Here is a 16,030-nt window from a genome sequence, read left to right on the forward strand (position 1 = left end):
TGTGCATCTTAAGTGGGACATTTAGAGCATCTACATTCAGGGTAAGTATTGATGCACAAGATTATTATTATTATTATTATACTTTAAGTTCTGGAAAACATGTGCAGAATGTACAGATTTGTTACATAGGTATACACATGCCATGGTGGTTTGCTGCACCCATCAACCCGTCATCTACATTAGGTATTTCTTCTAATGCCCCTCAGCCTCTGACAGGTCCTAGTACGTGATGTTCCCCTCCCTGTGTCCATGTGTTCTCATTGTTCAACTCCCACTTATGAGTGAGAACATGCAGTGTTTGGTTTTCTGTTTCTGTGTTAGTTTATTGAGAGTGATAGTTTCCAGCTTCATCCATGTACCTGCAAAGGACATGAACTCATCCTTTTTATGGCTGCATAGTATTCCATGGTGTATATGTGCCACATTTTCTTAATCCAGTCTGTCATTGTTGGGCATTTGGGTTGGTTCCAAGTCTTTGCTATTATGAGTAGTGCCACAATAAACATACGTGTGCATGTGTCTTTATAGCAGCATGATTTATATTCCTTTGGGTATATACCCAGTAATGGGATGGCTGGGTCAAATGGTATTTCTAGTTCTAGATCCCTGAGGAATCACAACATTGTCTTCCACAATGGTTGAACTAGTTTACAGTCCCACCAACAGTGTAAAAGTGTTCCTATTTCTCCACATCCTCTCCAGCACCTGTTGTTTCCTGACTTTTTAATGATGGCCATTCTAACTGGTGTGAGATAGTATCTCACTGTGGTTTTGATTTGCATTTCTCTGATGGCCAGTGATGATGAGCATTTTTTCATGTGTCTTTTGACTGCATAAATGTCTTTTTTTGAGAAATGTCTATTCATATGCTTTGCCCACTTTTTGATGGGGTTGTTTGTTTTTTTCTTGTAAATTTGTTTTAGTTCTTTGTAGATTCTGGATATTAGCCCTTTGTCAGATGAGTACATTGCAAAAATTTTCTCCCATTCTGTAGGTTGCCTGTTCATGCTGATGGTAGTTTCTTCTGCTGTGCAGAAGCTCTTTAGTTTAATTAGGTCCCATTTGTCAATTTTGGCTTTCGTTGCCATTGCTTTTGGTGTTTTAGACATGAAGTCCTTGCCCATGCCTATGTCCTGAATGGTATTGCCTAGGTTTTCTTCTAGGGTTTTTATGGTTTTAGGTCTAACATGTAAGTCTTTAATCCATCTTGAATTAATTTTTGTATAAGGTGTAAGGAAGGGATCCAGTTTCAGCTTTCTACATATGGCTAGCCAGTTTTCCCAGCACTATTTATTAATAGGGAATCCTTTTCCCATTTCTTGTTTTTGTCTAGTTTGCCAAATATCAGATAGTTGTAGATGTGTGGTATTATTTCTGAGGGCTCTGTTCTGTTCCATTGGTCTATATCTCTGTTTTGGTACCAGTACCGTGCTGTTTTGGTTACTATAGCCTTGTAGTATAGTTTGAAGTCAGGTAGTGTGATGCCTCCAGCTTTGTTCTTTTGGCTTAGGAATGACTCAGCAATGAGGGCTCTTTTTTGGTTCCATATGAACTTTAAAGTAGTTTTTTTCCAATTCTTTGAAGAAAGTCATTGGCAACTTGATGGGGATGGCATTGAATCTATAAATTATCTTGGGCAGTATGGCCATTTTCATAATATTGATTCCTCCTATCCACGAGCATGGAATGTTCTTCCATTTATTTGTGTCCTCTTTTATTTTGTTGAGCAGTGGTTTGTAGTTCTCCTTGAAGAGGTCCTTCACATCCCTTGTAAGTTGGATTCCTTAGGTATTTTATCCTCTTTGAAGCAATTGTGAATGGGAGTTCACTCATAATTTGGCTCTCTGTTTGTCTGTTATTGGTGAATAAGAATGCTTGTGATTTTTGCAGATTGAATTTGTAACCTGAGACTTTGCTGAAGTTGCTTATCAGCTTAAGGAGATTTTGGGTTGAGACAATGGGGTTTTCTAGATATACAGTCATGTCATCTGCAAACAGGGACAATTTGACTTCCTCTTTTCCTAATTGAGCATCCTTTATTTGTTTCTCCTGCCTGATTGCCCTGGCCAGAACTTCCAACACTATGTAGAATAGGAGTGGTGAGAGAGGGCATCTCTGTCTCGTGCCAGTTTTCAAAGGGAATGCTCCCAGCTTTTGCCCATTCGGTATGATATTGGCTGTGGGTTTGTCATAAATAGCTCTTATTATTTATAGGTCAGTCCCATCAATATCTAAATTATTGATGGTTTTTAGCATGAAGGGCTGTTGAATTTTGTTGAAGCCTTTTTCTGCATCTATTTAGTAATCATGTGGATTTTGTCTTTGGTTCTGTTTACATGCTGGATTACATTTATCGATTCGCATATGTTGAACCAGCCTTGCATCCCAGGGATGAAGCCCACTTGATCATGGTGGGTAAGCTTTTTGATGTGCTACTGGATTCGATTTGCCAGTATTTTACTGAGGATTTTTGCATCGATGTTCATCAGGGATATTGGTCTAAAATTCCATTTTTTGGTTGTGTCTCTGCTAGATTTTGTTATCAGGATGATGCTGGCCTCATAAAATGAGTTAGGGAGGATTCCCTCTTTTTCTATTTATTGGAATAGTTTCAGAAGGAATGGTACCAGCTCCTCCTTGTACCTCTGGTAGAATTCGGCTGTGAATCCATCTGGTCCTGGACCTTTTTTGGTTGGTAAGCTATTAATTATTGCCTCAATTTCAGAGCTTCCTATTGGTCTATTAAGAGATTCAACTTCTTCCTGGTTTAGTCTTGGGAGGGTGTGTGTGTCGAGGAATTTATCCATTTCTTCTAGATTTTCTAGTTTATTTGCGTAAAGATGTTTATAGTATTATCTGATGGTAGTTTGTACTTCTGTGGGATCAGTGGTGATATCCCCTTTATAATTTTTAATTGTGTCTATTTGATTCTTCTCTCTTTCCTTCTTTATTAGTCTTGCTAGCGGTCTGTCAATTTTGTTAAACCAACAAAGATCAAAAGAGACAAAGAAGGCCATTACATAATGGTAAAGGGATCAATTCAACAAGAAGAGCCAACTCTCCTAAATATATATGCACCCAACACAGGAGCACCCAGTTTCATAAAGCAAGTCCTTAGAGACCTACAAAGAGACTTAGACTCCCACACAATAATAATGGAAGACTTTATCACCCCACTGTCAACATTAGACAGATCAACGAGACAGAAAGTTAACAAAGATATCCGGGGATTGAATTCAGCTCTGCACAAAGTGGACCTAATAGACATCTACAGAACTCTCCACCCCAAATCAACAGAATGTACATTCTTCTCAGCACCACACCACACCTATTCCAAAATTGACCACATAGTTGGAAGAAAAGCACTCCTCAGCAAATGTAAAAGAACAGAAATTTAAACAAACTGTCTCTCAGACCACCGTGCAATCAAACTAGAACTCAGGATTAAGGAACTCACTCAAAACTGCTTAACCACATGGAAACTGAACAACCTGCTCCTGAATGACTACTGGGTACATAATGAAAAGAAGGCAGAAATAAAGATGTTCTTTGAAACCAGTGAGAACAAAGACACAACATACCAGAATCTCTGGGACACATTCAAAGCAGTGTGTAGAGGGAAATTTACAGCACTAAATGCCCATTAGAGAAAGCAGGAAAGATCTAAAATTGACACCCTAACATCACAATTAAAAGAACTAGAGAAGCAAGAGCAAACACATTCAAAATCTCGCAGAAGGCAAGAAATAACTAAGATCAGAGCAGAAGTGAAGGAGACAGAGACACAAAAAACCCTTCAAAAAATCAATGAATCCAGGAGCTGGGTATTTTTTTGTTTGTTTGTTTTTTTAAATTCCTGACTTTTTAATGATCACCATTCGAACTGGCATGATTTTGATCCTGTCATCATGTTGTTGGCTGTTTGTTTTGCACACTTGATTGTATAATTGCTTTATGTTGTCTGTGGGATATGTTTTTGAATGTATGTTTGTGGTAGCAGGTTTTGATCTTTTGTTTCCATATTTAGCACTCCCTTAAGGATCTCTTGTAAGGCTGGTCTAGTGATAAAAATTTCCCTTGGCACCAGCTTGTCTGAGAATGATTTTTCACTTATGAAGCTTAGTTTGCAAGATATAAGATACTTGAATTTAATTTATTTTCTTTAAAAATGCTAAAAGTAGGCCCCTAATGTCTTCTGAATTGTAAGGTTTATGCTGAGAAGTCTGCTGCTAGACTCTTGGAGTTCACTTTGTACATGGCCTGACCTTACTCTCTAGCTGCCTTTAAGACTTTTTCCTTTGCATTCACCTTGGTGAAGCTGAAGACTATATGCCTTGGGGCACATCTTTTATAGTATCTCACAGAGGTTCTCTGTATTTCTTGAATTTGCATGTTGTCTTCTCTAACAAGGTTGGGGAAATTTCCATGGACAAGTATTTTTACTCAAATATACTCAAATATGTTTTCCAAGTTGCTTCCTCTCCTTTTTTTTCAGGAATGGCAATAAGTCATAGATTTGGTTTCTTTATATAATCCAACATTTCTTGGGGTTCTTTATTTTTTTTTAATTCTTTTTTCTCTATTTTTGTCTGAGTTGACTTGAAAAACCAGTCTTTAAGCTCTGAGATTCTTACTTCAGCTTGATCTATTCTGATGTTAATGGTTTGAATTGTATTGTAAAATTCTTAATGTGAATTCTTCAATTCCAGAAGGTCAGTTTGCTTCTTTCTTAAAATGACTATTTTTACTTCCAACTCCTATATAGTTTTACTGGATTCCTTAGATTCCTAGGATCAGGTTTCAGCTTTCTCGTGGACTTCAGTGAGCTTCCCTGCCATCAGATGCTGAATTCTATGTCTATCATTTCAGTCATCTCAATCTGGTTAAGCACCATTTTGTGGGAACTAGTGTGCAGGTTTGGATTTAAGGGGACACTCTGTGTTTTTGAACTGCCAGAGCTCTTGCAGTGATTCTTTCTCATGTGTAATGGATGGTGTTCCTTTAACTGAGATGTAAGTTGAGTAATAGTTGCCTTTATTTCTGGGCATTTTCAGAGGGCCAAGGCTCTGTATAGAATCTTTATTTGTGGCTAAATTTTTGCCTTAGTTTTGACAGGTGCTATATACTGGCAAAATATTCTGGTGTTTTATTTTGGGCTGCAATCCAGTAGGTGGCACTTAAGAGTGTTGGCTAGAAGATAAGCTCCTTAGTTGCATGACTCTCGTATATTTTGGTGCAGTTGGCAGTAATGCTCTGTGGTGAGGTGGGGAAAGAGATGGCACGTCACTTGGTCTGCTCTTGGGCCTTAGAGGAGCTCTTTTCAGTCACTGGCTCCATGCCCGCATTTCCTTTGTTGGATATGCTGATCTACAGGGTTCCATCAGGCATGAACTGTACCCTTCCTGAGGCAGCCCTGAAGAGGGAGAAATGCCTCACACTCCCACTGGCTGCAAGCCCAGATGGCTCATCCCTCTCAGTGTTCTGAGAGTGAGGGCTGCTCCTTGCCTGACACTGCCCCAGATCAGTGATTCCTGACCAGCTAGGGGCAGTACAGCTGTTTCCTAGAGGAATTCAAAGCTGCATCCACCCAGAGTCAGGCAGAATTGTGTCTGCTCTGCTGGAAGCCCCAGCAGCCATGTCTCACTCAGCTATAAGCAGCAGGGGTGGGTGAAGTCTCTTGCTCCATCATCTGGGTGCTTCCCAGGGGATCAGGGAGCTGTATTCTCTGGCAAAATTTAGACAGAAGTGGGACCACCATAAGGGAAGCTGGCACTAAGCCTCATCTGGCAAGGGGGAGTAGAGCAATCTTACTGCTCCCAGGCACCATGTCTGCAGCCTCTACTCGGGCTATGGCAGTTGACACCAGGCTGCTCCAGGGTCCAAGACCTGTGGGAGTCCCCTTGGTCTTGAGTCTTACCTCTGCAAAAACTCCAGGTAACTCTCTGTATCAATTTAGAGGCCCAGAGCAGTCAGGGGGATTCTCCCATTCCCAGGATTACACAGATCCTTATTGGAAGCGTGAGTCCCCTGCAGACTTTCATTCATTCACTATTTCCCCATTTTGGGGAGCTTCTTCTGGCTCCTCATCAATTCCAGATAGGCTGCTGCCCAGCTTTGCTCTTCTCTGTTCTCTGTGTCTTCTCAGTCTTTTGATGGAACCTGATGTGGTTTCTTAGATGATTGGCTTGCATGGTCAGTGATTACTTACTACTTTGCTTCCTCTCTGTGAGAGTGGTGCACACTGGCTTCCAGTCCACCATCTTGACCCCCCTCCAGTTTTTGAATACTACTAAAGTTACTACAAACATGCATGTATGTCTTGGTATAGACATATGCTTTCATTTCTCTTGATGGGTGGAGTAAAATGTCTAGATCACATAATCAGTCAACGTTAACTTTATAAGAAATTGCCAAACATTTTCCAAAACTATTGTAGAATTTTACTTTCCCACCAGCAGTGTATGAAAGCCCCATTTATTTACATTCTCATCAACACTTGGCATGGTAAGTCTTTTACATTTTAGATGTTCTTACAGGTTTACAGTGTTATCACATCGTAATTTCAATTTACATTTCCCTAATGATAAATATCTCTTTCTGTGCTTATTTGTCATCCATATAACTTCTTTTATCTAAGGGTCTATTTGCATTTCTTGCCATATTTTAACTGGGTTTTGTTATCATATACTCTCTTGAGAATTCCTCATATGTTCTAAAAATTATTTCTTTATCACATGTATAATTTGCAAATATTTTCTCTCAGCTTGTGGCTTGTCTTTCCATTCTTTTAACAGTGCCTTTCAAAGAGCTAACTTTTGAAATTTTGATCAAGTTTAAATTACCCATATTTTCTATAGATCATAATTTTTGTATTGTAACAGTAGATCACAAAGACTTTTCTCTTATGTTTTCATCCGGAATTTTTACACTTTCAGGTTTTACATTTAGGCTGGTAATACATTTCGAATTAAATTTTGTATTCACTGTGAGATGTAGGTTAAAAATCACTGTTTTGCATATGTGTTTCCAGTTGTTCCAGCATCATTTGTCAAAAAGACTATTTTTTTCCCACAGAATTGCTTTTGTGCCTTTGCCGAAATTGTCAGGGAGACAAATTATCAGAGATCCTCAGGGAGGATCACTTGAGGCCAGAAGTTTGAGACCTGCCTGGGTAACATAGTCAGACCCTACCTTTTAAGAAAAAATAAATTGTTAATATATTTGTGGGCCTATTGCTCAACTCTGTTAGTTTCTATTGACCTATTTTTGTATCTTTATGCCTATACCAATCAAAACATTACTGTAGCTACTCAAATCATAATGTATTAAAATCAGATAATATCAGTTATCAATTATTCATTTTTCAAGGTTGTACGCTATTCCAAGTCTTTTGTGTTTCCATGTAAATTCTACAATCAGTTTGTCAGTCTTTTAAAATATTTTTAGGATAGATATTTTTAATAATTTGGTTTTTAAACTTTATATTAGAATTAAAAGTGGCTTACCTTCCCCTGTTACAGTGATGTGGAATTTTGTATTTATTCACGTATTTACTTTTACCAGTGAGTTCCATACTTTCTCATACTATCATATTGCTGTTTAGTTACCTTTCATTTCAACCTAAAGAACTCCCTCTTTTTCTTTTTTTTTTTTTTTTGAGACGAGGTCTCACTCTGTCACCTAGGCTGGAGTACAGTGGGGCTATCTTGGTTCACTGCATATAGTATATAGTGACCATGTTAGTGTAATAGGTATACCCATCATTTCAAATATGAGTTTCTTTGCATTGAGAACATTCAGTATCCTCCTTCTAGCTATTTGAAACCATATATTGCTCTTAACTGCAGTCATCCTACAGTGGTATAGAACAAAATAATTTATTCCTTCTATTTACCTGTAATTTTATAACCTTTAACAAAGGTACAAGACTGTGTACCCTTAGCAATGGTAATGGAATTACACTGAGCTTTTTATATCCTTTGACCTCTTGGATAATCAATGAAGACTGTTGATAAGAATGTAAAATGACATATAATTATATGTGGGATGACAACTGTTTTCTATGGATATTAAACCTGTAATTTTGACTCTGCTAGTGTTATAGTGTTATACTCATTCAAAACAGTTTAGCCAAAATTTAACCTCCATGAATAGAAAGTTGTCAGAAGTTATAAAAAAAAAAGTTTGAAATTTCTATTTTAAAAACAGAACAGTTTGACTGAATCATCAACATTGTCTAAAGACTGATAAAAAGATTCAGTTTTGATTAAAAAAAGATTTTAAAACTGATAGAATTCTCATACAAATGGAATCTTTCCTTGTGCATTTCAAATGAATTCATTCAAAAATCATTTATTTAGCACCAAAGATATGTTAAACACTTGGTGATCACGACGACCAGGGGAAAATTCTACCTTAAACCTCAGGTAGGAAGATACCAAAGAGCTGAAGTGAAAGATATAAATGGTCATGAAGTTTCAGACTCTAAAATGAAAAAGTTCAGAGAGTTAAGAAATCACTTGAAATTGAATTTCTACTTATGAAATTATTTAAAAACATCGAATATAGTGTCTGAACATTCATAGTGGCTTCATAAGGACCACTTAGATGGTTTTAACTTTTATATTTATGTATTGTCATCCCACATATAATTATATGTCATTTTACATTCTTATCAACAGTCTTCATTGATTATCCAAGAGGTCAAAGGATATAAAAAGCTCAGTGTAATTCCATTACCATTGCTAAGGGTACACAGTCTTGTACCTTTGTTAAAGGTTATAAAATTACAGGTAAATAGAAGGAATAAATTATTTTGTTCTATACCACTGTAGGATGACTGCAGTTAAGAGCATTTATGTATTGAAAAAGGATGCAGAAACATATAACCAAAGACAAATAATAAAGGAGCATGAGCCTAAGAGGACAGTATCAGAAAGCCTAAAATGAGTTAAGGTTTGTGAAAAAACTGTATAAGAAAATAAAATCTTTCTAAGTTACAATTATATTCAGAGCAATAACAAAGACTTTACCTGTACTATGTTTGGTAAGATTTTATAAATTGAAGAAGTGATACAAAATGGGGTCTTAAAAATTCTATTTTACTTCCATAGTCTCTGACTAGGAGAATAATTTTTAGCCTGGAGAAGGCAAAATAAATATTGGTAAAAAGCAATTGAACCTAGAGATAGGTAAAGAGATGATAAGATAGCATTTACCTTCTCTAAATGATTTCAAGTCTCCAGGCCTAAGAAGATTGCATACCAGAGTATGGTAAAATTTGCAGATGAGATATGAACTGCATGAATGAAAATGTCTTATCTTGCAGCCACTGGGGGAAATAGGAGATGTGACCAGGAATCCAGAGTTAGAAACATTTAATACTGATTTTCAAACTAGGAGGAAAAGAATGTGTCTTGGAAGAATTTATTGTTACAATTTGTGTGTGTTCTCACTATTCTAAGCCAGTAGCCAAGCCATTAATACAGCCTTGCCTCTGGGATGGTTGCAAGTGGAAAGCAGACAACTTAAGATCAATGGCACCTTCAGTCTGTTGTAAAAACTATGTTCCTTAAAGAGATTATATTACGCAGAAGATACAACTGATGGTCACCAAATATTTCAAATATTCTTCCACAATTCTTAGCCTCCCTGCCATTTAATTTTGGACTGCATGTCTAGTCCAGATTAGTGGATTATGAGTGGAAATAATAGGTTTTATTTCTAGACCAAACCAATTGAAAGCCAGCCTTCTTCATTTTCATTATTTTCTCTTTTCCCTGATACAGGTTGTGATGGTACAATCAAAACAAGAAAGGAGATTTTTTTCCTGAATCACCAATGAGGCCAGCCTTTGACAACTCAATGCCAGTTTTTATGTAGATAAACTATAGATCTTTGTTGTGTTAAGCTATTCATATTTCACAGTATTTTAGGGCAGCTGCCCTCATATATTTACTCATATAACTAAAACATTTAGAGAAAGAGAAACATTGTTAGAGTGGAACTTTATAGAAACTCTGGCATTCCTCATCATCAAAAGTAGCTATAAGCAGTTCTAGGCCTCACATTCCAATCTTATCTTCCAGAGCAAGAGACTTTCTCCTCCTAATCTAACCAACAGTCTACCTTTACTCTCATTGGGATGTTCATGAGTCAGTCACTGTGGTGTAGATAGTTAAGTTATGCTGGTTATCTTTAACCAATCAGGGTTCATGCGAGATGATGTGGGTCAGTCCCTCCCCAACCTCCTAGTTGCTATAAGTCAAAGGGAAACTAGAATGGATTTTGGGGAAAGATAGCCATAATATGTATTAAAAGGTCTCTAATGTCTCTTAGATCATTACTCTGTCCTGTTCAAAACATTTATAAGGGTTCAATATCATATTTAGTGGAGTCATAAAGCTTGTAAAGAAAGGCAGTATGTTAAATAATACAGTCCAGTTCCAAATGTTGATAATGAATTAGAATAATAGTTAAAATCTAGTTAAAGGTTTGTTAAATAGATATTTAAAAACTAGTATAAAAGATAAAAGTAAGGATCTAAACTTGAATTTAAAAGAACTAATATGTATATAGGACCAGGTAGGAAAAGACTATACTAACTTCTACAAGGGGTAATATTTAGGGTGCTATAGTTAACAAGGAACAAAATCAATCGACAATGTGATTATACCGTCAAACAAGGTAGAGCAATTTTAATTGCATAAACCAACATAGAAAATCTACAATGATAGAATGAAAAATCACATTATGTTTCTATATAGATTGAAACCAATCTTGGAATCTGTGTAAATTTGGGGACATCATAATTTAAGAGGAATATCAAAAAATCAGGATCTACCTAGGGGAGAATGAGCAAATTAGTTAAAGAACTCGAAGTTACATCAATTTTGGAGTAGTTGAAGGAACTGTGGATACTTAGCCATAAATAGAAGGGCTTAGGAAGAATTAGTTAGCTATCTCCGGACTTTTGAAATGCTGTCATGTTGAAGAATGTGCGACTTTTTCAGAGGGAATCAGTAAGACAAAAGAATTCAAATACAAGAAAACAAATTGCAACACTATATAAAGAGGATTTTTACAACAGTCGTAGATGGTCACAAATGGAAGAGATTGCCTCAGGGCAGAAATCTCTCATCATCAGGGTGATTTCAAACAAGAGGATTTTAACTTGTCATAGGTGATATAGAAAGGATACAAGCATGAGATGATACTTGAACAAGATAATTTTAATGTCAATGTTTATAGGATAATATGAAATAAGCTAGGTTTTCACTACTATGTAGAAGTAGTTTATTCTAACGTTTAATTCACTAACAATGCTGCAATTCCACTATATAGCTATGGAGAAAAAGAAAGAAAATGTTAAATTGATTTGTACTTTTCTAGTTCATGAGAGATAAATTCTATGATTCCTAAGGACACAGAGAACATGTAATGTTTCCATTAAGAAGCGATCTCATGTAAGTTAATATTGACTCTTGAAATGTTCATTAACTGCAATGGCAATATTGGCTAGAATGCAGTGTTTTTATATGACCCTTTCTATATCATTGGTCTACAAATAGAGGGTCTCCAAAGTCATTTACTCTGCTACTTAGGGAAATAAAACCAAGCCAAATGGGGAGCAGATAATCCCTATTTCAGCAATGCATTCACCTTGTATCTTTGCAGGCCCCCCTCTGATTTTTCCAGCCATGACCAAGTCATTTGGAATGGATTTTCTATAGCACTTCTTCCTTAGCCTCAAAAAAAATTATAATATCAATTTGTGTCGAAATATATTTTGACTTAATCAGGTACATTACTTTCCAAATTGTTAAAAGTAAATGTCAGTTCCATTTTTAAATGAATCCAAAATTTGTGGTGAATTATATTGTTAAATATTTGTATTTAGACATTTTCAACAATTGTTCTTACAAAAGTAGGGAAAATTTATTTGATGTCTTAATTACATGACACTGATAAATTTCATGTTCCTTTAGATAATATTTATAGGTTTTTAAAATTTGTATTATTATTAATCAGTACAACAAAAATACTTGAGGGGATAGATACCCCAGTTACCCTGATTTGATTATTATACCAATGTATACCTGTATCAAAACATCACATGTACCCTATAAATATGTACAACTATTAGGCATACATAATAATTAAAGATTTAAAAATTTTTAAAACCCACTTATAATCTACACCACTCAAGGCCTAGTCCTAACATATGTGACTTCTAGGTCCTTATCATCTCCTTCAGCCTGGGGTGGATGAGTTAGGAATTTCATGCTTAAAGGCCAACTCAGCTTTGTAAAGGAAGGAAGTGGGATGATGCTGGATAAGACCTTTCTCAACCTGGGGATGTTCTTGCCTTGGCTAAAAGGAAAGCCACTACCTAACTCAAGCTGATTATTCCTGTTTAGGCATTAAGATTCTTTCCCAAAGAAGCCAAAATTTCAATTGTTTGTATAAAATTTTTTTAATTTTAAAATGTTAAAATCTTCTTCAAAATTTTTGAAACACTGTACAGAGCAGTATCGTGGGAACCAAGCAAAACACATGTTCAGCTGAAGGAAAACTTCCTGCAGTCTATGAATATATAATTTGCCCCTGTGGTCTAGAGAATGCATAGAACATAAAGAAGAGAGAACCACTGCTTTTAATCTGACCCTCTCTTCACATTCTTCCCAACTTGTCATCTCTAATTCTTCAAGTACTAACACTTTTTATTTTTTTTCTCATTCCATCACAACATGTTCTTCCTCAAGGGAAAGCAACTGAAACTTCAGGAATATAGTGAGAAATATAATAGAAAACAAACTCGACACTATAGAGCTAAGAAGGCGTAGAGTCCACTATTGTTCCTTCTTTTAAGATAGTTTATAACTGTCTCCAGGTGCTCCTACCTGGGACTAGAATTAACCTTAATTTTGGACATAGCTTCAGATGTATAAGCCCAAGAGACCAGAAAAGCTTTCAACATGAATAAAAATATTTAGTAGAACTTGACTTCCATTGAAATGTGTACCTTCTATACTCGGCGCTTGTTATCCAAAGTGATACCAGGTAGATGTTAGCTATTAGAAGTGATAAGTTAGGCAAAATCAAAAAGGTTGGTCCAGTCTGATAAGAATGTGTTCACTTTGGTTTCCAACTCAGTTTGTAAACAAACATAACAAAAAATCTAGGAAAACAAGGAATAACTTTCTAGTGCCTCTCTAATTACTTACTTAGGAAGCCATGCCTGAAAGTTCAGTGATTAAGGAAGCCACCAGAAGAGTAAGAACTGACAGAAGAAGGATGAAGCCTCAGGACAACTGTCTTTTCTTCCAATAGGTGAAGAAAAAAACTCTGATTATAATGCTTGCTAAGGTGAAGTTACTTTCCTCCCTATCTAGTATAGGAATTACAGCAGTCCTAATTTTAACCTACCACATGAGGAGACACAGCAGTTACATAAAAGAGAACTAACATCATAACAATGCTAAAAAATCAATTAATGAGCTACACGGCAAGAGAGAAAGAACTTTAGAAACAGACACAATTTTATTCCCTAGAGTGATCAAAGAAAGCTTTGTATATGAGCGACAACTCAAACTAGAACATGGGGAAAGGTATTCTTGTGGCATGACAGAGAGACCACTTCAGATTCGGAGAATTGAACAAATTAGTGACTTGGTTAGGAGACTCATTTTTTAGGAGTGGAGGGACTTGTGAAGAGGTATAATAAAAGTTGGGGCTGAAATGATGGGCCAGAGTCAGTATGAAAGTTTTGAATGTCAAATTCCAAGCTAAGAAGTTTAAACTTTGTTCAGGCTTTAAGGTTGACCTCTTGGATTTTCTGAAAGGGGTTGGAAACAACTGTACAATTAAATTTGAATTTTCAGAAAATATGTGGTGAGCCACTTATTAGAGAGACAGAATTTGAAACTTCTTTTCCAAACTCATTTGGCAAAGGCACAGATCAATTGACCTTTAATACAGACTGAAGGTCCATCTGTTCAGGCTGGCCTACCCAAAGGGCATACTGAATACCACTGCTCCTTGGTGGATCTGTGCCTTTTGATTTGTTCTTTTTAAAAAATCATGTATTTGCAACTGTAAACTGCTCCAAGGAAACATGAAAGCCATCTTTTATGAGAAAAATAATTATGCATATTCACATGTACAATCCATTCAACATTTTTAATTATACTTCATTTAACATGTCAGTCACCTTGTTTTTCAGTGTACTTAAGCTCACAAATAAATTTTAAGTATTGTACTAACCTGACAACTTTAGGGAGGACAATAATTCACCCAAAAGCATAAAATGAAGATTAAATTTCTAATGTAAGAATTATTTTTTCCTGTGTTTTTGAGGGAATGCTTTTGATTCTTTTGTATCTGTAAGTCTATATTCAGAATTTACACACACACACATACATATATATATACACACACATAAAAATTATACTGGACAACATAGTTTGTTTCAAATAAAATACAGATTTTTGATAAGATAGTGATATTCAACACAACATACAGCAGGGGTTTCGAAAAATACAATTGATGTATTGTTATACAACGAAATTTGGAAAGTGCCTTTCTATCTACAGATACACACACTCTCTCCCTTTTAGGGGGAGAAGAGGGCCATGACTAATGCTTTAAACTTTCTCTTCAAGCAGAGATGAATATTCTAATTTGGACAGAAGAGATTCTTCTTTAATTCTTTGGCACATATGAAGCTACATATATCTTATTTTTGCAAGCCATGTATTGTGAATTTACATACATACACTCTGTTTATAAGTGTCTCCGTGTGTTTATTCTGCAGATGAAATTAGGATATCAGTAAGTTTTGTGTCCTCTGTTCTTAGAACATCATCTACAAGGGGATTGATCTACCTTTAGAGATCTCTACCACCTGCATGTTACCTGTCATCTGTTTGTCACATCAAGCTTGCACATTAAACACTCCTTTCACTTCAGTGCCAAATCTTGATAAAATTCCAAAATTAATAATACAGTAAATTTCTTGAAGATGAGAAATCAGACACAGGGCTACAGAGTTCCGGGCCAGATTCTCCTGCTTTCAGACTATAGCAGCTTCTCAGCTAAATTTCCTAGTCAGCCCTTGGGAAGTCAATCTCAAAACCATTGTTAATGGAAATCTAGTTACTGCTTACTTTCATTAGATTGAAGCAGTATAATTTGAGAGTCATATAATCTCAGTTATACGTAGCCTGACAGAGCTTGACAAAGCAACTTAACCTTTTGAACCTCAGGTTACATAAATAAGGATTATAATAATATGTTATGTTGATTCTCAGGGTTGTTCTAAGAATTAAATGAAATTTTATACATGGACTACTTACTGCAATGAGCAGTACAGAATAGGAACATATTATTAATTAACATGAAATGTATTATAAATGTAACATCTCAAAATATTATAGAATTTTCATGTCTTTAGGATGAAGTTACTTAACATAATAGGATAGCAATTTGAATAGTACCAAAAAAAAATAGTCCCCAATAAGCTCATGTGGTAATTTAAGGGAATCCAAGACAGATTCACTCTCCTTTAGAAGGAGAACTCCACTAAATGTATATCAATGTAAATCAATGACAGACAAGCTTTAGAGTGAAGTGATGGAGAAATGTTTAATGCATAGTCTTGTGTATCATTTTGCTGCTGTAAGAAAATACTACAGACTGGGTAATTTATAACATCTTCACATGGCAGAAAGCAGAAAGGCAGGAGAACTTAAAGCTGCAAGATCTATATTATATTATATTATATTATTATATTATATTTTTTGAGACAGAGGCTCACTCTCTCGCCCAGGCTGGAGTGCGGTGGTGCGATCTTGGCTCACTGCAACCCCACCTCATGGGTTCAAGTGATTCTCCTGCCTCAGCCTCCCAAGTAGCTGAGACTATAGGTGCATGCCACCATGCCCAGCTAATTTTTTGTATTTTTTAGTAGAGGCAGGGTTTCACCATATTGGCCAGGCTGGTCTCGAACTCCTGACCTCGTGATCCACCT

Source organism: Nomascus leucogenys, chromosome 21 (genome assembly GCF_006542625.1).
Source record: "Nomascus leucogenys isolate Asia chromosome 21, Asia_NLE_v1, whole genome shotgun sequence".
Taxonomy (NCBI): domain Eukaryota; kingdom Metazoa; phylum Chordata; class Mammalia; order Primates; family Hylobatidae; genus Nomascus; species Nomascus leucogenys.